The sequence below is a fragment of the Petaurus breviceps genome, unplaced genomic scaffold (genome assembly GCF_028583685.1).
Source record: "Petaurus breviceps papuanus isolate PSGF00001 unplaced genomic scaffold, PetGlider_PUasm1.0 207, whole genome shotgun sequence".
Taxonomy (NCBI): domain Eukaryota; kingdom Metazoa; phylum Chordata; class Mammalia; order Diprotodontia; family Petauridae; genus Petaurus; species Petaurus breviceps.
Genome location: NW_027185850.1, coordinates 7,165,297 through 7,191,034, shown reverse-complemented (window position 1 = coordinate 7,191,034; position 25,738 = coordinate 7,165,297). Strand labels below are relative to the sequence as shown.

The 25,738-nt window shown below is 38.0% G+C and overlaps 1 pseudogene; it reads left to right on the top strand.

The window, feature by feature from the left end:
• Positions 1-4,147: 4,147 nt before the first annotated feature.
• The window catches only part of LOC138164737 (methylcrotonoyl-CoA carboxylase beta chain, mitochondrial-like), a 47,954-nt pseudogene continuing 26,363 nt past the window's right edge, over positions 4,148-25,738 (top strand).

The window sequence follows — 25,738 nt, the reverse complement described above, 5'->3', positions numbered from 1 at the left end:
TTTGGAGAGACACAAGAGAGAGGCAGAAGAGCTTTTTGGAAGCAGCACCTCGTGGAGGCAGAGAAAGACTGATAGAATTGCTGGGAGCCACTTTGAATTGCCCTGGACTTTTGAGACCTGCCCCCTGGAGCTGCCAAGGACTGAGGAGACATGGCTGTTTTGCTGGTATTTTGTCTGTCTGTTTTGATGTTGTTTTGCCAGATTTGTCCACTGGTGAAAGACAGTCCTTTTGTTAAAGAAGTCCTGGAACCTGGCTTTTGGTTAAGAAGCCCTGAGACTGTCCTGCAGACAGAATGAATACTGTCCACTGGTGAAGGACAGTGCTGTTGTTGCAGGGGTCTGGGAACCTTTCTGTTGGTTCAGAAGCCCTGAAGAAGGATTTTCTTGTTGTATGTTTACAGAAATCCTGGGAGAGGGTTTTGCTGATGTTTTCAGGGGTTCTAGGACTGTTCTACAGACAGAGGATGAATTAATGAAGGGACTGGCAATGTATTTTGTGGCCTTGCTAAGCCTTGTCTCCCCAGGAACTAAGATTGCTGAGAACTTGCCTCTTGTCAAGATGAAGAAAAGACCTCCATTTGGGTATTAAGTGCTGTGCTTAAACTTGATGTAACTCTGGGGTAGATTCAATTGTGATCCAGGGGTGGGGAACTTTTGACCTTTTTGTGTTCTTTGGTTGAACAAATGAATGTACTTTACTTATGTTTGGAAACTAATCTCCATTTGAGAAGAGGCTCTTTGTGGTGGACTAAATGAAGGTACAGCCTAGGGGTAGAGTAGTATTTAGAACAGGGACTTTGTAATTGAATGATTGGAAGGTCCTGGGGTGGGGTAGTACTTGGAGATTATTTAATCACCCTTAGTAAATGCTGTATTTGTAATGATGTCATGTTTTGATCTTCTCTGTTCTTGGTTTGTCACTGAATAAAATGGAGAGCCCCTATGCTCGTATTTTGAACCTTGGGAAGTTGCCTTTCCTTACCATTACATTACATTATGGCGTAGTCGGCAAGGAGTACAAAGCGGAAAAACAAGGGAGAAAATTTGTAACTCAAAATCTTGTGGAAATGAATGATGTAAACGAGAAGTTAATAAAGCATTTGACAAAGTAAAAAAATTTAAAACATAACAATATTATTAAAGGGGGAAAAATCATGCATCCCCTTTGTACTGTCAATACCACTACTAGGTCTGAATCCCAAAGAAATAAAAAATAAAATAAGAAAAGGACCTATATGTATGAAAATGTTCATAGCAGTTCTTTTATGGTGGCAAAGAATTGGAAATTGAGGGAATGCCCATTAATTGGGGCATGTCTGAAAAAGTTTTGGTATATGATTTTGATGGAACATTATTGTGCTCCAAGGAATGACAAGCAGAATGATTTGAGAAAAACCTGGAAAACTTATATGAACTGATGCAAAGTGAAGTGAACAGAACAAGGAGAACAGTTTGTATAGTAACAGTAACATTGTAAAACGATCAACTATGAATGACTTAGCTATTTTCAGCAATACAATGGTCCAACACAATTCCAAAGGGCTTATGAAGAAAAATGCTATTTCCAGAGAAAGAACTGATGGAGTCCAAATTCAGATTGAAACATACTTTTTAAAAACTTTCTTCATCTTTCTCTTTTTTTCTGTTTTCTTTCATAACATGACTAATACAGAAATATATTTTGCATGACTACATGTGTATAACCTACAACAATTTGCTTGTCTTCTCAAGAAGAGGGAAAAGAAAAGAGGGAGGAAAGGGAGGGAGAGAATTTTGAACTTCAAAATAGTTAAATTGTTTTTACATGGGAAAAAATAAAACATTAAATATAAAAAGAAACCATGGGCTAACTCTATTCATGTGCTTCCTGAAATTCTTTTCCTAACTCTTTTGTCATGGCTTTATTTTTATATTTTTAACCAGTGCCAAATAATGGTCATGATTACTGACATAATATAGATGAGATAGAATAATTCCAGATTCCCTTCATTGCTATTTTTTCCTTCCTAACATTTTGTAGCAGAGACATCCCTCTAAACCATCAAAAAATTCATGTAACTCACATGATTATTGTATTAGTATCCATTGACTGAGAACATCCATGATTACAAAAGGCTTTGATTAGTTCAATAATGTTTTAAATGAATTTATGACTTATTAGTCACAATTATATCTACATGCATGTGGAAGATGGTAATGCACATATATATGATTTTTTAAATCAGCTTACAGAAGGTACATTTGTTTCTTATACTGTTGCTTAATGAGTCACTTAATATTTATGGACATGAGATTCCCAGACCACTTCTAGGAGCTCTGCCTTTCACTGGAGTTCCATGGCAAGCAGGTGGGAAATTGCCAATTAAATTCAACCCTTTTATTTTACAGATGTAAAAATAGAAGCCTAAATAATTATTCATCCTCTCCTCTGTCTTATTTTTTCTTTTTTTTTTTTTATAAGCAATCGGGGTTAAGTAACTTGCTCAAGGTTACACAGCCAGTTATTATTTCTGGGTGTGGTGCTGAGTATCTGAGCCCGGATTTGATCCAGGTCATCCCAACACTGGAGCCCGTGCTCTTACTCGCTGAGCCACCTGGCCGCCCCTAAGCAATTTGGGTTAAGTAACTTGCTCAAGGTTACACTGCCAGGTGTTTCTGGGTGGGTGCTAAGTGTCTGAGCCCGGGATTTGATCTCCAGGTCTTCTCAACACTGGAGCCAGTGCTCTTACTCGCTGTGCTACCTGGCCGCCCCTGTCTTATTTTTTTCAAGTGGGATTTGAAAGTAGATGATTCTCATAGTTATTTTTTAAATCAGTTTTTTCTTGATAGTTTAAAATATTACCTATGTTTCCTCCTGACAGAAATCCAATCCCTTTAACAAAGAATGAAAATGAAGGAAATAATTATTTAGCAAAATGGCGTGATGTTTTATATTCAGTATTCCACACCCATAGTTCCCCATCTCTACAAAGAGTTATAGTATAAGGAGGTACCTTCTCATATCTCTTCTTTCAGGCCAAGCTTGTTTACTAAAACTTTGAAACATTTTGTTTTGATATGTTGTTATTTTTTCATTTGCATTGTTATAGTTATTATATAGATTATTTTCCTGGTTCTTCTTACTTCACTTTGCATCAGTTCATATGTCTTCCCACATTTCTTTGTATTCATCACATTCAGTTTCTTAAAGCACAATAAGGTTTTGTTTTTGTTTTTTCAATTAATAAGCATTTATTTTCTCTCCTTTCCACTTTCCCATTGGAAAAGAATAAAAAAACAAAATTTAAAAAAGATAAAAATACACAAATGAAGTAAATTTCACATTCACTATGTTAAAAAATACATGTCTCATTCTACATCTTCAATTCATCACCTCTCTGTCAGGATGTGAACAGCATGCAACATTATCAGTTTCCTGGAATTGTAGGCCATCAGAGTTCTAAGTCTTTCAAATTTATTCTCCTCTACCATGTCATTGTTGTGCAAAGTGGAATTGAAACAATTCAAAGGAAACACAGGAAGTGAAAATTGGAGAATCCACTCCAAATGTTCACATGGACTATTTGTGGTAGAAACCTTCAAGCTCATATTGGTCTGATCAGCCACTGATGAACCACACTGAAACTTGATTCTAGCATAGTGATGTCATTTTAGTTTTCTTTGAGAATGAAGGACAAAGATGAACCAAGCAGCCAATCATATAAATTATTCTCCTGCTTCTGTTTACTTCATTCAGCTTCAATTTATACAAGTCTTCTCAGGTGTCTGAAATTTCTTCTAATGATGCAATAGTATTCCATTAAATTCATATGTTTCTTTCATTTTTAATTTGTTCAGTCAGTTCTCAAATTGATGCCCTCCCTTCCTTTTAATTTCAAGTTTTCTGCCACCATAAAAGAGCCAGAGTAGTAGTATTCTGTCACATTCATTTAAATAACTCACTTAGCTATTTCCCAGCAATGGCAGTGATACTGATTCCCTTTCTTTGTCACTGCAAAAAGTACTGATATTAATATTCTGGCATATCTCATGAGTCTCTTTTTGACACTGACCTCCTTGGAGTTTGTGCCAAGAGATAGGTTCCCATCATTATAAGCAATTAGATACAATATTAAAGGATTATTTCCTGTCGCTTCCCACAGGTGTCATGTGGATGTATATTCTCCTGAGTAAGCCCTTCTTAGATGCTAATATCTACCTGTTTCCAAGACTAGCAAGAGTTCACCCCTGTAGCCTGATGGCCCAGAGGTGAAATAAAACTTTGATCCTGAAGAATTCCCAGATGCTGTGTGGCACACAGTGTAGGGGAATGACTGATCTCATACAATACAATGCTGCTCCTTCTTCAGGCACTAAGAAAATCCAAGTACAACAGGTCCTTTCCTGTGTTAGATGGAAGTATTCTGGAACAGATGGATTCAAATGAAGTAAACTTGAGAAACAGTGAAGCTTGTATTCAGAGGTAATGGGATTAAAAACTGACGATTGCTTGGTGACCAAGGGGTTTGTGTCTCAAGGAGAAATGATCTTAATCAATACACAGCCTAGATGGCCCACATCTGAGTTAAAACCATGTTTATTTGCCTTCTAAAAAGCAAATAATTATGATAATAATGACATTAAGTACAAAGGATCAGAAGGAAGAAAATCCACAAAAAGCCATGTCTGGTTTCTTTTTCCTACAGCCTACCACTCTTCTAATACACTCCACTAAAATTTATTCTACTCTACTCTAGTTCAATCTACTCCAATCTAGCCCCAAACCAATTGACTCCAATCTTACACAACTCCAGTCCAGCTAATTCAACAAGCATTTACTAAGTTTACACTCTATGCAAGGAATTGTGTTAGATATTAGGGATACTAAGGCAAAAATGAAATGCTCATTTGTGCCTGACTCTTCATGATTCCATTTGGGGTTTTCTTGGCAAAGATGTGGTTATGGTTTGCCATTTCCTTCTCCAACTCATTTTACAGATGAGGAAACTGAGGCAAATGGGATGAAGTGACTTGCTCAGAGTGATGCAACTTGTAAATGTCTGACGTTGGATTTGAAATCAGGTCTTCCTGATCCAGGCTCATGGCTTTATCCACTGTGCTACCTAGCCATCCTGTGTTAGTATTAAGGATACTAAGGCAAAATGAAATAAGTCCTGCCTTCTAGGAGCTTCCTAGAAGAGATACAACAATTGCATAGATAAATATTATATGTATATTACATAATACGTAATATTATGTAATACATACATACATGTGTGCATGTGTGTGTGTAAAAGTTAAAGGAGGAAAGAGAGTAGTAATAACTATAGGGAATGGGAAAGGTTTCCTGGAGGAGGTAGAAAATGACACTGAAAGAAGCTGAGACTCATAGAAGGTGGAGGTGAGGAGGGGGACCATGCCAGAGATTTGGTATAACTCATGTAGCAGGAGATGGGAGGCTGAGCCTGAGGAATTTGAACTGAGGTCAGTCTTACTAGAAGGTAGTCTGTGGGAAAACTCAATAAACCAGATCGTGAAGGGCTTTAAGTGGCAATTAGAAGTTTGAATGTTGTTCTGGAGATAATAGGGAGCCACTGAAGATTCTTTTTTTCAAATTGTTTTTTGGTGATTTTAAAAACTTTTTCTTTCAATTAATTAATTTATTTTTAGTTTTCAACATTCACTTCCACAAGATTTTAAATGTTCTCCCCCTCCCTCCCCAAAATGGCATGCCATCTGATATAGGCTGTATGCATACATTCCTATTAAACACATTTTTGCATTTGTCATGTTGCATAGCACCACTGAAGATACTTGAGAAGGGGAGAGCCATGGCCACACTTGTGCCTTGGGAAGATTCTTTTGTCACCTGTGGGGAGGACATCAAATTCTCCCTCACATACCCTACGATGTAGTCAAACTAGGATGGCTTTTCCTTGTATGCCACATTCCATCTCCTATTTCTTGAGTGTTGCAATGCTATCCTTCTTTCTTTGGAAACTCTCTCTCCTGATTGTTGCCCCTCAGAATTTCTTGTTCCCTTCAGAGTTGAACTCAAGCATCATCTTTACATGAAGTTTCTAGTGCCTTCTTTCATGGCCTATTTATTTTGTGTATGGTCTCTTTTCTTTGTATACACACCTGTCATCTTGCTGATAGAATGTAAGCTCCTTGAGGACAGGGACAATTTCACTTAGGTCTATCTCTAACATTTAGCACAGAGTCCAATATGTAGCAGGTACTTATGAAAGCCTTGCTGCTATTGACTGATGCATTGGAAAGGGGAGAGACCGAAAGCCTGCAGTCAAATAGGCACGAAGCTGCACACAGATGGATGAGAAGTACTAAGAGATGAACTAGGGTGATCAGGAGACTGTAAGAGGGAGAGAGAGGTGAGAAGGCAGTGGATCTGAGAGATGGGAGGCACAGGGGACTGGGCTTGGTAGTAGATTGGTTATGAAAGATGGAGGAGAGGAAACAGAGCTGAAGGGACAGGCTCCAGGACTGAGGGAACAGTCGGTGTCCTAGAGCAGTGGAGTCTTCATATCTTGTATGGAACCTGCTGTAATCACACAGAGTTCATGGGCTAATAATTATTCTCCACACAGGTTGGAAGTGTCTAGTCCTTATGGGTAAACCTAGAAAACTGTTAGGAGAGAGAATGAGAGACAGAGACAGACAGAGAGAGACAGACAGACAGAGACAGAGAGAGATAGACAGAGACAGTGATGGAGACACAGAGACAGAGAAAAAGAGAAAGAAAGATACAGAGACAGACTCACAGAAAGACAGACATACAGAAAGACAGTGACAGAGATAGACACAGACAGACATAGAGAGGGCTTGACAGAGATGGACACAGAGAGAGACAAAGAAAGAGAGTCAGGGAGGATTTCTTCTTTCAAAAGAACTGAACAAAAATTTATTTTAAAAAATTTTCCATTTTATTTACTTTCCCTCTTTCCCTCCATTGGACACACACACACACACACACACACACACACACATCCCTTGCAACAAATATGCATAATCCAAAGAAAGCCCCCCACTGGCCATGCCCAAAGCGCGCACATCCAGTCCTCCCCATCTCTGCCAGGCAGTGGGCGGCATCCTCCATCTGGGTCCACTGGAGCAGTTGATCAGCATTCTTGCCTTTTCATAGTTGTTTGCTTTCACGATGTCGTTGCTATGATACACATCAGTGGGGTCTGCTCACTTTACCTGTTTCAAGGTTTCCCAGGTTTGGGAGGGGGAGGGGGAAATTTAGAAGATGTCAAAATAAAAATATAAACGCAATTTTGAAAAACAAATTCCCCAGACAAGGTGCTATGTAAGCAGCAAAAAGGAGAAGGGCAGCAGCCCAGACTGGGGGGAACTCGCAGTGCCCTAAGAGGACTGACTCCCCCAAGCAGAAAGAAAGCTCGTCTGGACTTGCCCAGAGATGAATAAGTCACGTCCATTTAGCACTTCAAGGTTGGCAAAGTTCTTTCTCTAAATTACCACATTTGAACCTCACAATAATTTTGTGCGTCAAGGGGGATTATTATTCCGTTTTACAAAAGTGGACGTTGTAAGTGTGATTTACTCTGGGTCGTGGAGCTACTAGTGTCAGAGGCAAAGCCCTCTATGCACTGTGCCACACGGCCTCTCCATTTCTCATTGATCTCCTTCTCTAGCTGTTTTGACTTTATTACTCTAGGTGAGGGAGATGTTATTAGCATTATTCCCATTTTAGAGATTAACAAACTGGGACTCAGAAGAGGGACCGTAACTATCTAAAGCCACACATTTCCTAAGTGTTGAAGTCAGTGAGTTTAAACCACGCACTCTTTGTGTTAACATCCCACTGCTAAACCACACTATTCAAAAAAATAAGAAAACAAATGTTTATTGGTGTCCTTTGTTTTTTAATCACTATAGGTTCCCCAGTATCCCTCCTCCCAGCTCCCAGAAAACTATCCCATATAATAGGTATTTTAAACAAGCAAAAAAGGTGAGAAAAAAATCAGTATAATTAATCAATAGATTGAAAATGTCTGAGAATGTGTTTAATGGCCACTTGTGGATACCCTTCACCCCTCACCCACCCACCCACCCACCCACCTACACACACCCACACACCACCCACACACACACACACACACACACACACACACATACACACACAACCCCTGTCCCCCACACACAAAGGGATGGAAATGTCTTCTCATATGTCTTCTCTGAAGCTGTAATTGTCCTTTATAATTTTGCAACTTTCACTTTTGGTTGTGTTCTTTCCATTTACATTATTGTAATCATTGCGTATATTGTTTTCTTGACTGCTTTCATCTCCCTGCATCAGTTCAGGTAGATATTTCATCACATACATTTCTTACAGCATCACAAGATTCCTATTATATTTATGTACCACATTTTATTTAGCCATTCCCCAATTGATGGGCATTGATTTTGTTTCCAATTATTTGCTATGGCAAAAAGGGCTGCTACAAATATTTTGGTATATATAGCGATTTACTTCTTATCAATGACCTCCTTGGAGTATAAACTCAGTAATGGTACGTCTGGGTAGTCACTTTGTTGGCATAATTCCAAATTGCTGTCCAAAATAGATTTATAATTTCACCAATAAAAGGGGTGGCTAGGTGGTGCAGTGAATAGAGCACCAGCACTGGAATCAGGAGGACCTGAGTTCAAATCCAGTCCCAGACACTTAACACAAGAACTAGCCTTGTGACCTTGGGCAAGTCACTTCACCCCAATTGCCCTACCTAACTTGCCAATTGCCCCCCCAAAATACCCCAATTGCCCTCCCAAAAAAGCAAAAAAAATTTCAACAATAATGCACTAGCACCATCTTTACATAATCCTCCCAGAATTGACTATTCTCATCTTTTGTCATCTTTGCCAATTTGCAAGATGAGAGCTGAAAACTCAAGGTTTTTTCAATATGTATTTCTCTTATTATTAGTGATTTTGAGCATTATCTCATACAGTTATTAATAGTTTGCTATTCTTTTGAGAATTGTTCGTATCCTTTGACCACTTTTAGGGATTTTTTCTCTATATATTATCTACATAGACATTTACATACACATAGACTTATATACATACATATATATAATATTTTTGATACATCTTAGAAAATAAATCCTTATCAGAGTGATTTGACAGAGATCATCCCCCTTATTTTAAATCACTTCCCTTTTTATCCTCGGTACATATTGCATGCTTGTGTGTGTGTATGTGTGTCTGTGCACGCGTGCATGCATGCATGCAGAAACTTTTCAATTGCATGTAATCAAAGTTATCTCTTTCATCTTTTGTAATTGCCTCTATCCTTTTTTTAGTTAAGAATACATCTACTCATAACTGTGAGAGATATGTAATATGCTTACCTTACAATTATTTTAGAGTATGATCTTTAGTATTAAGGTTATATCTCCATTTAAATTATATTGTGAAATATGGCTTAAAGTTTTGATCTAAACCTCTTTTCTGCTAGACTACTTTCCACTTTTACTAGCAGTTTTTATTAAATAGGGAATTCTTTCTTAAAGAACTTGTGTTTTCTGTTTTATTGAAATGCTGGATTATTGAGTAGCATTGTTTCTAATCACCCCTCATCTAGTCTGTTCCATTGACCCAGCTCTCTATTTTTTAACCAATGCCAGATGATTTTGATGATTGGCACTGTGTAATATAGTTTGACATCTGGAAATGCTTTTCTTCCTTCATCCCTACCTCCAGTAATAATTTTCCTTAATATGCTGGATCTTTTATTGTTTCAAATGAATTTTGTTATTTTATTTATTTCTGTAAAGTATTCCTTTTATAATTTGTTTGATGTAGCATTAAAGTGTAAATAAGTTTTGGTAGTGTTGTCAGTTTTATTATATCATCATAGGTGAGCAATGAAAACTGCATATTCTTCTGGCTGTTTAAGTTGTTGTACATTTCTTTAAGGAGCACTTTATAATTGAATCTTTGCAAGTCTTTTGTGTGCCTTGCTAAATTAATTTCTAGATTCATTTTGCTGATATTCAAATGGAATTTCACCTTCTATCATTTGTTCTTGGATTTTGTTTTTATTATACAGAAATGCTGTTGATCTTTTTTTTCCTCTTTGTTGCCTACAACTTTGCTGAAACTCTTGTCTCAAAGAGTTCAGGATTTTCTGGGTAAATCATCTTGGCATTAGCAAAAAGGTATACTTCTCTCTTCTCTTTACCTTTCTTTACATGTATAATTTGTCTCTCTTCTCTCCCCTTCCTCCCCCCCCCCATCCCTGCTATTGCTAGCATTTCCAGAAAAAAATAATAGTGGGGAGAATGGGCATCCTTGTTTCATTCCCATATTTATTGGGAAAAGGTCTAATGTATCATTGCATGTGATGCTTATTTTGTATTTTGTCAAAGGTTTTTTTGTACATCAATTAGGATAACCACGTGACTTTGGATATTTTTGTTTTTAGTGTGATTATGTTTTTTTTTCCCCTAGGGTTGTAATTTTTTTCCCTTTAGTGTAGTAAATGGTTCACCCTCCTGGAATCCCAGGTTCCAATTTAGTCAAAATGAATTGTTTCTTGAATGAATTGTTAGAGACTGTTTGAAGTGATATTCGTTAATGATATTGGTCTGTAGTTTTCCTGTGCTTTATCCTTCTCTGACTTAGCTATTGGAACTATTTATCATGTAAATGGAATTCAATGAGTGTTTTCCTTTTCAGTTTTTGAAAATAATTTGTGTGGTATTGATGCTAATTGTTTTTTTTTAAGTTTGATAAAATTCTCCTGTAAATCCATAGAGACCAAGAGTTTTCTCCTTCCATCTTTTGGTAGTTTCTTTACAGTGGATTATACTTTCTTTTCTAAGAATGTGTTATTCAATATATCTATTTGAACTTTGGGTAGTTAGAATTTTTTTTAATTTTTGAAAATATTCTTCTATTTTGTGTTTTAAATTTTGTTAACACATAACTGGAGGTAATGGATTCTAATAATTCTTTTTTATTTCTTCTTGTTTTGTTGTGATTTTTACTTGTTTATTTGCTGTTTTGTTGATTTGATATTTTTGTCATCTTCTTTTAAATCAGATTGGTCAAAAGTTTACTGACTTTATTACTCTTTTCAAAGAACTAGCCTTTAGTTTTATTTATCATTTCTATAGTTTTAGTGTGTCCAGTTTATCTATTTTTCTGCTATTTTTAAGCATATGCTCTTTTGTATTTATTTTAGATTTATTTATTTATTTAGATTTATATTATCTGCTTTCTAAATTCTTTTTTTATAATTTTATCTGTTACTTTATTTTTTGCAATTTATTTATTTATTTTTAGTTTTCAACATTCATTTTCACAAAATGTAGAGTTACAAATTTTTCTCCCCATCTCTCCCCTATGCCTACCCCAAAATAGTGAGCCTACTGACTACCCCTTCCCCAAATCTGTTCTCTCTTGTATCCTCCCCCATTCCTCCCCACCCCCGCCAACTTTCTAGTAGGACAAGATGGATTTCTATACCCCAGTGCCTGTATATCTTATTTTCCAGTTGCATGTTACATGCATTAACATTTGTTTTTTGAAACTTTGTGTACCAGAGTCTTTCCCTTCCTCTCTCCTCACTCACCCCCACTAGGAATACTAGCAATTCAACATAGGTTGTATATGTGTAGTTACACAAAACATTTCCATAATAGTTATATTGTGAAAGACTATGTTTCCCTCCATCCTATCCTGCCCCCCACTTATTCTATTTTCTCCTTTGACCCTGTCCCTTTTCAAAATGTTTACTTCTAACTACCCTCTCCCCCAATCTGCCCTCCCTTCTATAATGCCCCCCATTCCCTTTCCCCCTGCTTTCCTGTAGGGTAAGATACCCAATTGCATGTGTATGTTATTCCCTCCTTGAGCAAAATTCAATGAGAGTAAGGTTAACCCATTCCCTTTCACCTCCCTGCTCTTCCCCTCCATTGTAACACTGTTCTCTTGCTTCTTTTATATGAGATAATTTACCCTAATTTATCTCTCCCTTTCTCCTTCTCCCAGCATATTCCTCTCTCACCTCTTAATTTTATTTTTAAGATATCATCTCATCATATTCAAGCCATCCCATGCCCTCTGTATTTGTATACATGTACACACATATGCACATACTCACATATATACTTATACACACATACACCCTCCTATACATACATATATATGTAGGTATACATATATACATATACCCTTCAAGTATCCTCATATCGAGAAAATTCTCATGAGTTACAATTATCATTTTTCCATGTAGGCATGTAAATAGTTCAGTTTTAATAAGTTCTTTTTTATTTCTTTGTCCTGTTTACCTTCTGATGCTTTTTTTGCTTCTTGTAATTGAAAGTCAAATTTTCTGTTAAGTTCTGTTTTTTTTTTCATCAAGAATACCTGAAAGTCTTCTTTTAAGGAATTGAATAACCATATTTCCCCTGAAGCATTATATTCAGTTTTGCTGGGTAGGTGATTCTTTGTTTTAATCCCAGCTGCTTTGACCTCTGGAATGTCATATTCCAAGCCCTTTGATCCCTTAAGGTAGAAGCTGCTAGGTCTTGTGTTATTCTGATTGTTTTTCCACAATAGTAAAATTGTTCCTTTCTGGCTGCTTGTAACATTTCCTCCTTGACCTGGGAACTCTGGAATTTGGCTATGATATTCCTAGGAGTTTTCTTTTTGGGAGTTTTTTCAAGAGGTGATCAGTGAATTTTTTCAATTTCTATTTTGCCTTCTGGTTCTAGAATATCAGGGCAATTTTGCTTGATAATTTCTTGAAGGATGATTTCTAGATTCTTTTTTTGATCATGGCTTTCAGGTAGTCTAATTATGTTTAAATTTATCTCTCCTGGATCTATTTTCCAGGTCAGTGATTTTTTCCAATGAGATATTTCATATTGCCTTCTATTTTTTCATTTGTTTGGATCTGTTTGATAGTATCTTGATTTCTCAAGCCCACTAGCTTCCAATTGCTTCAATCTAATTTTGAAGGAATTATTCTCTTCAGCGAGTTTTTGAAATTCCTTTTCCATCTGGCAAATTTAGCTTTTTAAGGTATTCTTCTCTTCATTGGCTTTTTGGGCCTCTTTTGCCATTTGAGTTAGTCTACTTTTTAAGGTGTTATTTTTTTCAGAATTTTTTGGGTCTCCTTTAGCAGCCTGTTAGCTTGCTTTTCATAATTTTCTTGCATCATTCTCATTTCTCTTCCTAGTTTTTCCTCCACTTCTCTTACTTGATTTTCAAAATTCTTCATGAGCTCCTGCATGGCCTGTGACTAGTTCATATTTTTCTTGGAAGCTTTTGATGCAGGAATTCTGACTTCATTGTCTTCCTCCAGTTCCATGCTTTGATTCTTTTTGTCCCCCAAAAGAATTGTATGTTCTGATTGCACTTCCTCGTCTAGACTTTTGAGCTCTTTGCCACAGTAGAACTCTTGCTTCCAGAATGGAGAGAGCTCTGTCCCAAATTGCTACAGTTTTTGCAGCTGCTGGAGCTATTAGTTGGGTGCCCTCTCTACAGCCCCCACAAGTTCTGGCTCACTGGCCACACACCCCAGGACCACCACCCAAGACCGTGATCCAGATCCAGGCAGGTCAAAGCAAGAGTGATTACCCACTGGTCCTTCACCCTTACAACAGAGTTCTGACTGACCTTTTATTTTCTCTTTGGCATTTATGGATTGAGGAGTCTGGAAACCACCACAGGTGCTGTTAATTTACTCTCCTGAAGTCTGCTGTGGCCAGTCTGGGCACTGGTCAGGGCTGCCCTGGGGCCAGAACCATGGCTCACTGGGGACTGCACTTGGCTCCCAGTGTGCTGTGATAGACCTTTCCTGTTGGCCTGTCAGGCTGCCTTCAGTGGGAGATTTGTTTCTCTCTGTTTCTTTGTGGATTCTGTAACTTTCAAATTTCTTTAGAGTCATTATTTTTACAGGTATTGGAGATGATTGAAGCCAGAGCCATGCCAAGGTTGTGCTTTTACTCCACTGTCTTGGGTTTGCCTCTATCTGGCAGATAGAGGGCTTTCTAAAATTTTAATACTCAGTTCATCAATTCCCTTCTGTTTATCTTGCTAATGCATGTTTATAAGGATATTATTTTTCCTCTGAGGAGTGCTTCAGCAACATCCCAGAAATTTTTGTATTTTGTTTCTTCATGATCATTTTATTTCACAGAAATATCAATTGCTTGTGTAATTTATTCTTTGTTCCACTCATTATTTAGGATTTCACTATTATGTTTTCATTTGCATCTGTCTTTTTTTTTTTTTGGTGCTCCCTGAACTAATTACTATTTTTATTGCCTTATTATCTGTAAGGGATTTTTAATATTTGTTTGCAATATTTCCATGCATCAACTTATGGGCATTTTTACTAAAACCTCCATGGGATGTTGACAAATATGTATATTCTTTAGCAATCCCATTTAGAAAGTGCCATAAGTCTTTTAGCTCTAGCTTCTTAGAAATTTATTTAATTCTAAATTTTCTCTTTTTTTTATCTTTCCATTGGATTTATCTGAAACAAAGAGTGGGGCATTGAAACCTTTCATTATTGTGTTATTGTCTATGTATTTTTGTAGATAAATTAATTTTTCTTTTATGGATTTAGATCTGAAGGTATTTGGCACACATAAATTTAATGTTAATACTGGTTTGTTATTTATGGTTCCTTTCAACATAATGTAGGTTCCTTGTTTATTCTTTTCTTTTTTTTTTGCTTTTTGGAGGGGAGAAAGCAGGATAATTGGGGGTAAGTGACTTGCTCAAGGTCACATGGATAGTAAAGTGTTAAGTGTCTGAGGCTAGGTTTGAGCTCAGGTCCTCCTGACTGCAGGGCCAGTGCTCTATTCACTGTACCACCTAGCTGCCCCCTTGTTTATTCTCTTAAAAATTCATTTTGAATGGCTGTTTTTGCTTTTTGTGATTAGATTGATTACAACTTTATTTTCTCCCCAATTCATTCAATACATTATACATTTTTTTAGCCTCTCATTTGAATTCTGAGCATCTCTCTCTCTCTCTCTTTTTTACTGTGTTTTCTTGCAAGCAACAAATAGTGGGGTTTTATTTTCTTATCCAATGTTACTAGTTTTTATTGAATTGGATTATTTATTTCATTCATGTTTGAAGTTATGAGAATTAGGTTTGTATTTTTTCCCATTTGTCTCTAATTACCTCTTTTTTTTTTCAAAAATAGAAAAATTCCCCTTCTTCCTCTGTCTCTTTAGTTATTTTGGCTTACTCTATTTTAAGGCAACCCTATTCCCACCAGCTGTCTTCTCCTTATTCTCAACTTCTTTTTCCCATTTGTTACTCCTTTCCTCAACTTTGAAGTTTTGTTTAACATTCAAGTTTTTTCTTGCTTTCTCTAATTATTTCATTCTTCCTCCCCTTTGTCTTCTCAGTTAAGTAGTCACATAAAATCCTCCTTCCTCTCCTCCCCTTCAACTTACTTTGTTAATAAGTTTAAACTTTTAAACTTTTCTCTTTTTCTTAAAAGAATTTCATTCTCTTCATTGTTTATCTGTTCTTTATGCCTATTCTAGACTTCCATTCTTTAATTCATGGCCCTTATTTTTAGTCCTTCTCTGGTCTTTATTCCTCATGGAATTAAAACTTCTAAGATACCTATTTTGTGTTCCTTTCTTTAAACAGTTTCTATGATATTTTCTAAATTTTTCTGCTGTAGCTTTCTTAGAAATATTAACCCCTCTGGGTGATAGAGAGGACATTTCCCCATGATACAAATTTTCTTCTCTGTGATTGTGCAATTCATTATTAACCTTTAGTCTCCTCATGGTCATTTCTCTCCATTTTGCTTGAAATCTCTTCTGTGTGTCAGTTGCCCCTAAGAACTCTGATTCCCCCTATCCTGAGGCAGGATGAATTCTCTTCTCAACACCAAACCTCTGCAAATTATATCCACAATAAGGTCCCCATTTCTTCATAGAAATTTCTCTTCTCTGATAGGAGCACTTGTCAGTAACAACTCTCGCCACCACTAAAACAGGATTTCTCCCTTTTTTACTCCCCTTACAATCTCTCCCTTTACCCATTCTCCTATAGGCTCTAAAAATATATGTTAGCTAACAAGTATGGCTAACATTTATGTAGTGTTTGCTTTGTACTAGGCATTGTGCTAAGTGCTTTATCCTTATTATCTCATTTGGTCTTCACTACAACCCTGGTCATAGATGCTACTATTATTTTCACTTTGCAGATGAGGAAATTGAGCAAACAGAGGGAAAAAGACTTGCACAGGGTAACACAACTAGTAAATATCAGTTGCTGGATTTGAATTCAGGTCTTCTTGCCTCTAGGTGTGATACTTGGTCATCTAACTGCCCTGTTCATGAGAAACTAACAGTGATTCTCTGCTTTCCATTTGTTTCTCTGCCTGGGACAAGCCCATCACTTCTAATCATATTAACGTGCTATAACTCAAGACTTAATTGAAACTGCCTCACTGAGACTTCTCTCTCCTTTAATTGGAGGATTAAGGTCCACCCAATGCCTTTCTTTATAGAGGGCAGAAACTGGACTCTCAGCTCACTCCACTCTGCATCTGCTGCTCTGCCTGGTTTCAGCTCCACAGACAAGATTTACTCTCTCTCTTTGTCTTCTCTCATCATTTTGTAAACTCCTTGAGGGCAGAATCTGTCTTTCTTTTGTTAATTATATCCCCAGCACTTAGAAAAGTGCCTGACACTTAATAGTGTTGGTACTTAATAAGTGTTGAATTGGATTGGATTCCCTTCATTGTTAGCCTTTGACTATTAGGGTACTTCACATATTCCCCTCTATCTTCTTCCTCCCTTTCCTCCTTCTATGCATTCTCCGATTCAATATAAGTTGATTCAAATGGTATTTTGGGCTTGTTTTCTCTATACTCATTTCTAGCTGACTTCTGTTTTCACCCTTGTTTCCTTGTGTGTATGTAGAAAGAAATCTCTTAATGATTTCTCTGTTCTTTTGTTATTGTTATTATTACACCAGCTTGCTTTATTTGTTTACCTTTCTTATATACCTGTTGTTTGAGGAATTTGAAATTGAGTAATGACTTCAGGTCTGGTTTTCTTCTTAGGGATGTTGCAAATGCCTCCTTTTATTGAATTTTTTTCATTAATTGTTTAACTTGGGCTGCATCTGGAGTTCCTTTGCTCTTCGGAAAACATTATCCCATTCCCTACTGCGATTTCTGGTGGGTGAAGAATAATTGTCTTGCATTGTCTGAAATTCTTTTCCTTCATCTTTCAAAGTCTCCCTCCTGGTCACTTTTAGGATTTGCTGTTTGTCAGCAGAATTGTGAACTTGAAGTGCTATGCATCTTGGAGTTTGCAGTATAGCATTTTTCTCCTCAGAGATGATTTGGGGATTCTTTTGACTGGTGCTTTGTTTTCTACATTCGGAAATTCTGGGAAGTTTTCTTGTATAATTTCTTGCATTTTGGTGTTCAGATTTTTAACTCATCACTTTCTTCTGGGAGACTTATAATTCTTAAGTTGACTCTATGCATCCTGTCTTTGAGATCAATATGTTTTGCTTGTAATGTGATCATATTTTATTTAAATGTTTTTGTTTCTTGCTTACCTTTTCCAGATTATTCTTTCCTTTTATGTATCATATTCCCGCATCTTTCCATAACTCACCAGTTCTCTTTGTTCTTCAGTTCTTGGGGTGCAGCTCGACTGACCCAGTCTGTACAAGCTTTTGACTTTTGATATTCTACAGCCCTTGGGAGAGGGGAGAGTAGAAAGAGAGTTGTACTATGTTGTAATCTTGTGGGTTGGCTAGTGCATCTCTTATACTGGAGGATGGTGAAAAGTGAATAAATAGTAGAATGAACACATTAGAAGCTACTGATTACCTTTCTTTGCAACTGGATTATTGAATTGTTACCTATGTGGATTCTTGGTGTCCTAGACCATATTGTTGTTGGCCAGTCATTTCAGTTATGTCCAATTCTTTGTGACCCCATTTTGTATTTTTCTGGCAAAGATACTGGAGTGTTTTGCTATTTCCTTCTCCATCTAATTTTACAAATGAGGAAACTGAAGCAAACAGGGTTAAGTAACTTGCCCATGGTTACACAGTAACTGTATGAGGCCAGATTTGAACTCAGAAAGATGAGTTTTCCTTACTTCAGGCCCAACATTCTATCCACTGCGCCACCTAGCTGCCCCATGCTAGACCATGGAGTCAGTTAAAATTGTTTTATCTTGTCTACATAATTAATATTATCGAATTTTTGAGAGGTCGAGAGGATAAGAGTCAATATTTAGTCCTCCATACTACATTATTCTTACTGACTTAACATAAGTTAATTATTCCCTATCCATCAGAAATCACAGGATGAAATGGAATGTTTTCTAAAGAGCAAAAGAGCTCAAGGTGCATGCCAAGGAGACCTACCCTGTGAAATTGAGCTAAACCATTAATGGAAAAAAGATGAATGTTCAGTAAAAAAAGCGTCCTAGGCCACCGCCAGTCACTCTGACTTTTATCTTGCCACTGGACTTTGGTGACTCAAGAAGAAAGAGTGAAGCTGATGACTCTGTGCAACTGTGCCTCATTTAAATACAGTTCATGTACCATTCAAGACATGGCATGGCACCACTGATCCCCTTCAAACAGGAAGGACAAACAACAAATGTAGATAACGTACACAGACACTTAGCTATATATGCATAGGATGCTGTGGTATCTGAAAGGGGGCAGGATGTGTGTGTGTGCGTGTGCATGTGTGCGTGCGTGTGTGAGCATGTGCGTGCATGCATGTGAGCATGTGTGCATGTGTGTGAGCATGTCTGCATGTGTGTGCATGTGAGTGTGTATGTGCATGTGTGCGTGTGTGAGTGTGTGCGTGTATGTGTGTGTGTAGACATAGACACACAGATACAGATATTTAGCTATAGCAGTAGATGTCGCCTCCAGCCCAAATCTCCTCTCTGTACATGTGGTCTTTCCATCTTTGGCTCCCCTTGTACCTATTGTGCATGCTAGTGTTGCTTGTTAGGATGGTAGAGTCCCAACATGGTGGCTTCATATTCATTAACAGAGAGAATCATTTATTGTAATAATATTGATGGCTTCTTCCCCTTTTATAGCTTTCATTTTCCTCCTGGTTTAACACTTAAAAGCTCTAAGGATGTTATTAATATGATCTAGTATGGTTATACTTTGCCTGATGTTGAATTGCCCCCACGATTATCAGTACTGATCCAACCAGGCAAGTGTGAATAATTTTAAAACATATTTATTGCTGTCTTTTTGGCTAATACTTTATTTAGTATTTTGCTTCAATATTCTTCAACAACATTGGTCTATGTTCTCTCTCTGCTTTATCTCTCTGCTTTATCTCATCATTTTGGCGTGCTTGTCTCACAGAAGGAGCTTGAAGTGATTCCATCTTCAGCCTCCATCTTTTGTAAGATTTTCAAATCAGTTTACATTTAAATCAGCATTGTCTTTGTGTTCTGCATTTCTCAATTTAGCAAAGCCTGAAAGAGTTTGCTGGCCAAGGTACTTTCTAGGTTCTTTTGGCCTATTCACTTCTTTTATTGTTTTAAACTGCAGAAACTTCCTTAGGACATGGTCATAGTTCATGATAATGTCTGTCTTTTGACACCAATAGCTTGTTTAAATAGTTGGGAATTGAATGCTGTGCCTTCTATTTGGTATCATTTCTTCTGATTTGCTGTTGATTTTTGTCTTGCTCTAAGAAATGGGTGGTCTGATTATACACAGAGAGATAATTTAGAAATACTTGCCACATTGATATCCAGGCACAGCCTGCTTGTTGAGATGTGGTCAATGTCTTTGTGTGAGAGTTTTTTATGTCCATAACACCTGGTACTTCTTTTTTGTTTTAGAAAGCACACTAGATTTATGAGCAACAGACTTAAAAAAGTCTACAAGCCTCGGATAACTGTGTCCTTAACACTAAGGCATATTTTTCTAACATTTTTCGCTGTACTTGCCCTTTCCTTCCTACCTTTGCTTTGAAACCATTGAGGATTTGAGAGAGGATCTTAGTAAGCTCTAGAGATAGAATTTCTCCACTCCCGCATCCTATGCCACAGATATTGACAAATAAACCCATTTAAAATGCTTTGCAAACTTTGAAGTGCTATAGAAATACTAGCTATTATTATTATCTTCAAAATGGCCTTTTTGCAACAACTTATCATGAATACTTATATATTTATAAAACTAGATGTGCTATGAAATGATGTTTGTTCTTATAACTTTGGCAGAGAACCAAGGCCTATTTTGCATTTTTCTTTGTTTCATGGGCTCTTATGAGTAAAGAATCTATCATCAAGTGGCCAGACGACTGGTGATGAGTCTCTCCACATTTTGTCAGTCGACGAGCATTTATTAAGGTTCGCCACTGCCATGGTCTGGGTACTGTGCAAAGCACTAGGGATTCAAAGAAAGGCAAAAACATACATGATCTCTGTCCTCAATGAAGTCCCAGTCTAGTGCGGGAGACAACATGCAAACCACTACGTACAGGCAAGGTATAGACAGGATAAACTGGTGACTGTCTCAGGGAGAAGGTACTAAGAATCTGGATGATTGGGAAAGGCTCCTGGCAGAAGGTGGGGTTAGCTGAGATTTTTTATTCTTTTTTTTTTGGAGGGGGGAAGGTAGGGCAGTTGAGGTTAAGTGACTTGCCCAAGGTTACAAGACTAGTTTTTGTGTTAAATGTCTGAGGCTGGATTTGAATTCAGGTCCTCCTGTCTCCAGGGCCGGTGCTGTATTTACTGCACCACCTAGCTGCCCCTTTCGCTGAGATTTAAAGGAAGCCAGAGAGCAGAGATAAGGAGGGAGAAAGTCTAGAAATGGGGACAACCAGGGAAATTCACGGAATTGAAGTTGAGAGATGGAATAGGAACAGCAAGGAGGTCAGTGTCACTGGGTTGCTGGGTACATGGAGAGGAGTAAGATGTAAGAAGACTGGGAATGGAGAAAAGGCCCAGTTATTTAAAGTCAGAGGATTTTATATTTGGTCTTGGAGTTAATAGGGAGCCACTGGGGTTTATGGAATGGAGGGGCAGTGACAAGCTTTAGGAAAATCAATTTGGCAGTTGAGTAGAGGGTAGACAGGAGTGGGGAGAGACTTGAGGCAGGGACAGCCATCATCAGTACTGCAAGAGGGAAATGATAAGGGCCTGCACCAGGGTGGTGGCAGTGTCAGCAGAGACAAGAGACGTATGGATGAAAGATTTTATGAAGGTACAAATGAGAGAGAAATTATGGAACTTGACAACTGACTGGATATGGTGAATGAGAGCATGAAGAGTTGAAGTAGCGAGCCTGAGGGCCTGGGAGGATGGGGTTGTCTTTGACAAAACAGAGAAATTGGATGTGGGGTGGGGCTTTGGGGGAAAGTGAATGGTTTTGAACATATTGAGTTTAAGATGTCTACTAGTCAGTTAGAGATGAAAGACCGGAGGTTAGCAGAGAGCTTAAGTAGGATTAGTAAATATGAGAATCATCAACATATTCAATTAGCATTTATTAAGTGTCTACTGTATTCTAAGGACTACGTAGAGATGATGGGAATGCAGAGAAGACGAATCCATGGGAACAGATGACATTATTAAATGACAAGAGACTAGGAGGGACAGGACTGACTTGAATGAAGATACAGCCAAGGAGACCTAGGATCAGACTTCAGGACAAGGAGGAGGGGAGCCAGGAGAGGGCAGGATTGCAAAAACCTAAAGGGGAGAGTTGCATGTAGAGGTTGAGTGGCAGGGTCAAGGGCTGCAGAGAAGCCAAGAAGGACTTGGGAGAACAATCACAAATAGAAAACATTTGCTAAGGTGTTAACATTCTCTTGAAGGAGTTTACACTATAAGGTGGGAAATGACATTAACTCCAATGAAAAAGTTAGATAATGGCAACTTTTAAATTGAATGGTGTCTGGGTTTAGGCATTAATTTCTAAGCAAGGAGATTTTCCTGTTTAAATAGCCAAATGTACATTATAGGAATTGCAAAAATATGTGGAGTCTCATGCATGTTAATTACCAATGATGCAACAGTGAAGGGAGGAACCCTGTGCCTTATCACCGTGAAGAAACAATGCCACACTCAAAATACCACAATTATGAACTGTTTGCCAACAGTATATTTGGTGGACAGTGGAGGAGCATTTCTGCCCCTATGAGTACTTTTCGAAATGGTTTCCCAGAGCATTAAATCAACAAGCACTTATTAAACGCCTATTATATGCCCTCTCAGTGCTAAGGAAACAATGACCAAAATGAAACAGTCTTCATCTCCAAAGAGCATACATTCCATTGGGGAAATGATATGTATATGTATAACTATGCATGACATAGATACCAAATAAATAGGAGGTAATGGGGGAGAGGTGCAAGCAGCTGGGGGATCAGGAAAGGAATCATGGAAGAGGTGGTGGGTGTTTCAGCTGGTCACTGAAAGGAGTAAGGAAGCCCATGAACTGGAGATGAATGGTCAGTGTGTTCCAAGCATAGGGTACATAGATAATTGGGTATAGTTGGGTAAATTTCCAAATCTTCATATTTTTCTTTCTTTCTAAATGAGGTATCAAGGACATTAATGGAGGGAAGTGTCTGTTTGTATTAAAAATCTATCCAAAATGTAGTCTTTATGAATCAGAGGCTTTAGAACAAGCTGCCCTATGACCATGAGAAAAGAAAGGGTTAATAAATGTAAGATCTCATTCAGGGTCCCCCAGTGACAAGGGAGGTGCCGAACATTTGCAGCAATCTGTTTGCCATGGCAGTTTACCACAAGAGATAACTAAGCAGGGCAAAAACAAAATCCAAAACACAAAACACTGAGAACCACCATCATCAAGGAAAAATAGCCAAGTGAATTTTGCAGTGACCTGCACAGAACCTACCGCGTTTGTGTTTCTGCTAGTGTCAAATACTAGCCACGTATGCACAAAGCTTGGGCCAGCCTCCCTTTCAGAGGAGAACATGGCTCACGTAAGACCTTGCTTGTTCTTCAGCTTCTTGATGAGAATAAAGTATTCTCAGATAGAATGGAATAGGTGCTTCTAAGAGAAAACAAGAAAATGTCAGGAGAGGCAGAGATAGATAAGATAGATAAAAAGATGATAGATGATAGACAGACAGACAGACAAGTGATAGATGACATTGTGGTTTGTCCCTCATTCTTGAAGAGGACCATGACATCAGGGAGATGATAACATGACTTGCAGTTGACTTTGATTTGAGTGAAGGAGGGCTGTTCAAGGTCACCAGCCTCATCTTCTCCGCCAGAGCTATCTGAGTCTAATGGCTAGATATCAATCAGGACTACTGGGGATAGCCTAGGATGCTTTTTAAAGCAAACACAAGCTTCCCTCAACTGCTGTCCATGTCCTTGTGTAGAAATCCAACCATTAAGCATGTTTGACAATTTCTTTTCTTTCCTCTGCTGAATCAGACTTTAGACATTTGTTTCCTTTGACCAATCATTTCTTTAATATCTTTACCTCCACAAGCCCTTGAACAAAGCTTAATTTCTAGCAGAGATTACCTGATTTTCTCTCAATACAGCTTGCTAATCTGCCTTTGATCCATTAATTGCCAACTGAACTGTAACTAGGGTGAGGTGGGCAGCGTTTTTCCCAAAGTGCTGAAATGTAAAGGGTGCCAACAGCATTTGTACTCCTTAAGTAGCAAGGAAACCACTAATCTTAGCACCATTTTCACAAAAATAATGAACTAAAATAGTAACCAGCTGAGGAGTAGAAATACCTAATGGGTAATGGGCTGGCTGGTCTCAGAGTCAAGACCTCGGTTCCTCATTTGTGTCTGACATAAACTAACTGTGTGATCATGGGCTGAAAAGTCATCTAATCTCTCAGTACCTCCCAGATGGTTCTCTAAGACTGTAACAGATGAGTCACTCATCTGAATTGGTGGAGGAAGTTTCTACACTGGAAGTTCCCTGGAAGAAAAGCAACTACATGATAACTTTTTGCCCCACAGGGCAAGGCCCCCTGCCCCCAATTGTGGCATGCTCTTGCTTTGTTTTTGGATCTCTGTCTGTCCCTTGCCCCCAGTAAATTTGTATTTTTAAAGTCAATTTAAGTTTCCTTTTCATGTTGCTGGATACAATTGTGTTTTGTGAAGCTTACATGGGGTACAAAATATTCTGCTTACAGCTCGGCCTATCCATGTCCAAATGCATACGGGGGCAACTTTCATTTTTGATACTAGAGAATAATAACATTTTTTAGACAGAATGCCTTTAACTCATTTAACTAGATTTTGGAGGACTGTTCATTAAAATAGCTCTCATTTTAAAAATCTCTTTGTTACAGAATGGCTTTTTAAAAGACAATTCAATCCAAAATTTAAGCATCTACCCTGTTGTAAAGGGAGTTAGGAATTGGATGTGTAATTAATTGATATTGAGGACTACCAATTCTGCAATTTATTGGTTCAGAGAACAGCCCGGGGCACCAAGAGGTCAAGTGAATTGACCAGTCATGTAGTCGGTGTATTTCAGAGATTGGACAGCAACTCAAGTCTTTCTGGTACGAGGCCAGCCGATCTACTTTGAACCGATCTATTTTGCCAAGCTGGCTCTCATGCTTAAGATGGAATCGGACCCTGCTCTCTAGAAGCTTATATTCAGATTTGGGAACAATATATCTACTGTCCATATGACTGTCTCCTTATTATATAGGGGACACAAAGAGTTGCCTGATTGTGTTTTAGTATGATGGTAATTTCTTTTAATTCACTGGTAATGCATTGATCTCTAGAAGAGGCCACATTTGAAAAATTATCATGACTCCCTCTAATGAGGATCTTTCTTTGTATCTGTATGTCTGTTTTTCTAGGCAGAGGACAGACAGATAAATGATAGATGGCATTGTGGTTTGTCCATTATTGAAGAGGAGCCCAAGGAGCTTGTCAGTGCAGGGAACATGTAGCAGGTCTCCTTCCTTCCCATACCTCCCTGGTTTCTACCTTTCTTTTAGGTGTTGTCTTCTCTCTTAGAATGGAAGCTTCTTGTGGGCAAGAACTGTCTTGTTTTTACAGTGCCTGGCACATAGTAGGTACTTAAAAATGCTTTGTCTATCTATCTGAAAAACATTTCAGACTTTGATATATTGCGATACATGCATTTTCAACATGGCTCTTCAAAAGCACTGGACAAACTGTTGACATTATTGAGGTTTTATAAAGACTTCCTTTGTCTAGAATACCTTAGGATCCAATGAAGTCTCTAAATGGGTTATTGGATCTGAAATGTGTATATTAAAGGCTATTAAGATCACTCCTTGGGAGTCTTAACAGTTGCAAGTTCCTGCTCCTATTTAAGTCTCATTCTCCTTAGGTGGCAGTGCTTTGTGGTTCTTGCGTTGCAGGAGCCGCCTATTATCAGAGTACTGGAGAGGAATCTGTAATTGTAGACAACATTTGGCTTCTTGTTTCTTGCTGGGCCCCCTCTGGTAAAAGTTGCTACAGAAGAAGACATTTAGGTTGAAGGAGGAGCCACTCTGCATTCTCCATAGGGACAAAAGATTATCTTTTCAGTCTGGCATTTAAAGCCCTCTACAGAGAATGGCTCCCACCTAATTTTCCTAGTCTGTTTGATAAGATTTCCCTGTCTTCCCTTCATATACCTAAGCAGTATAGTGGAGAAAGTGCTGAATTTGGAGTCAGACAGACCCAAATTCAAATTCTGCCTCAGATAGTTACTATGTGACC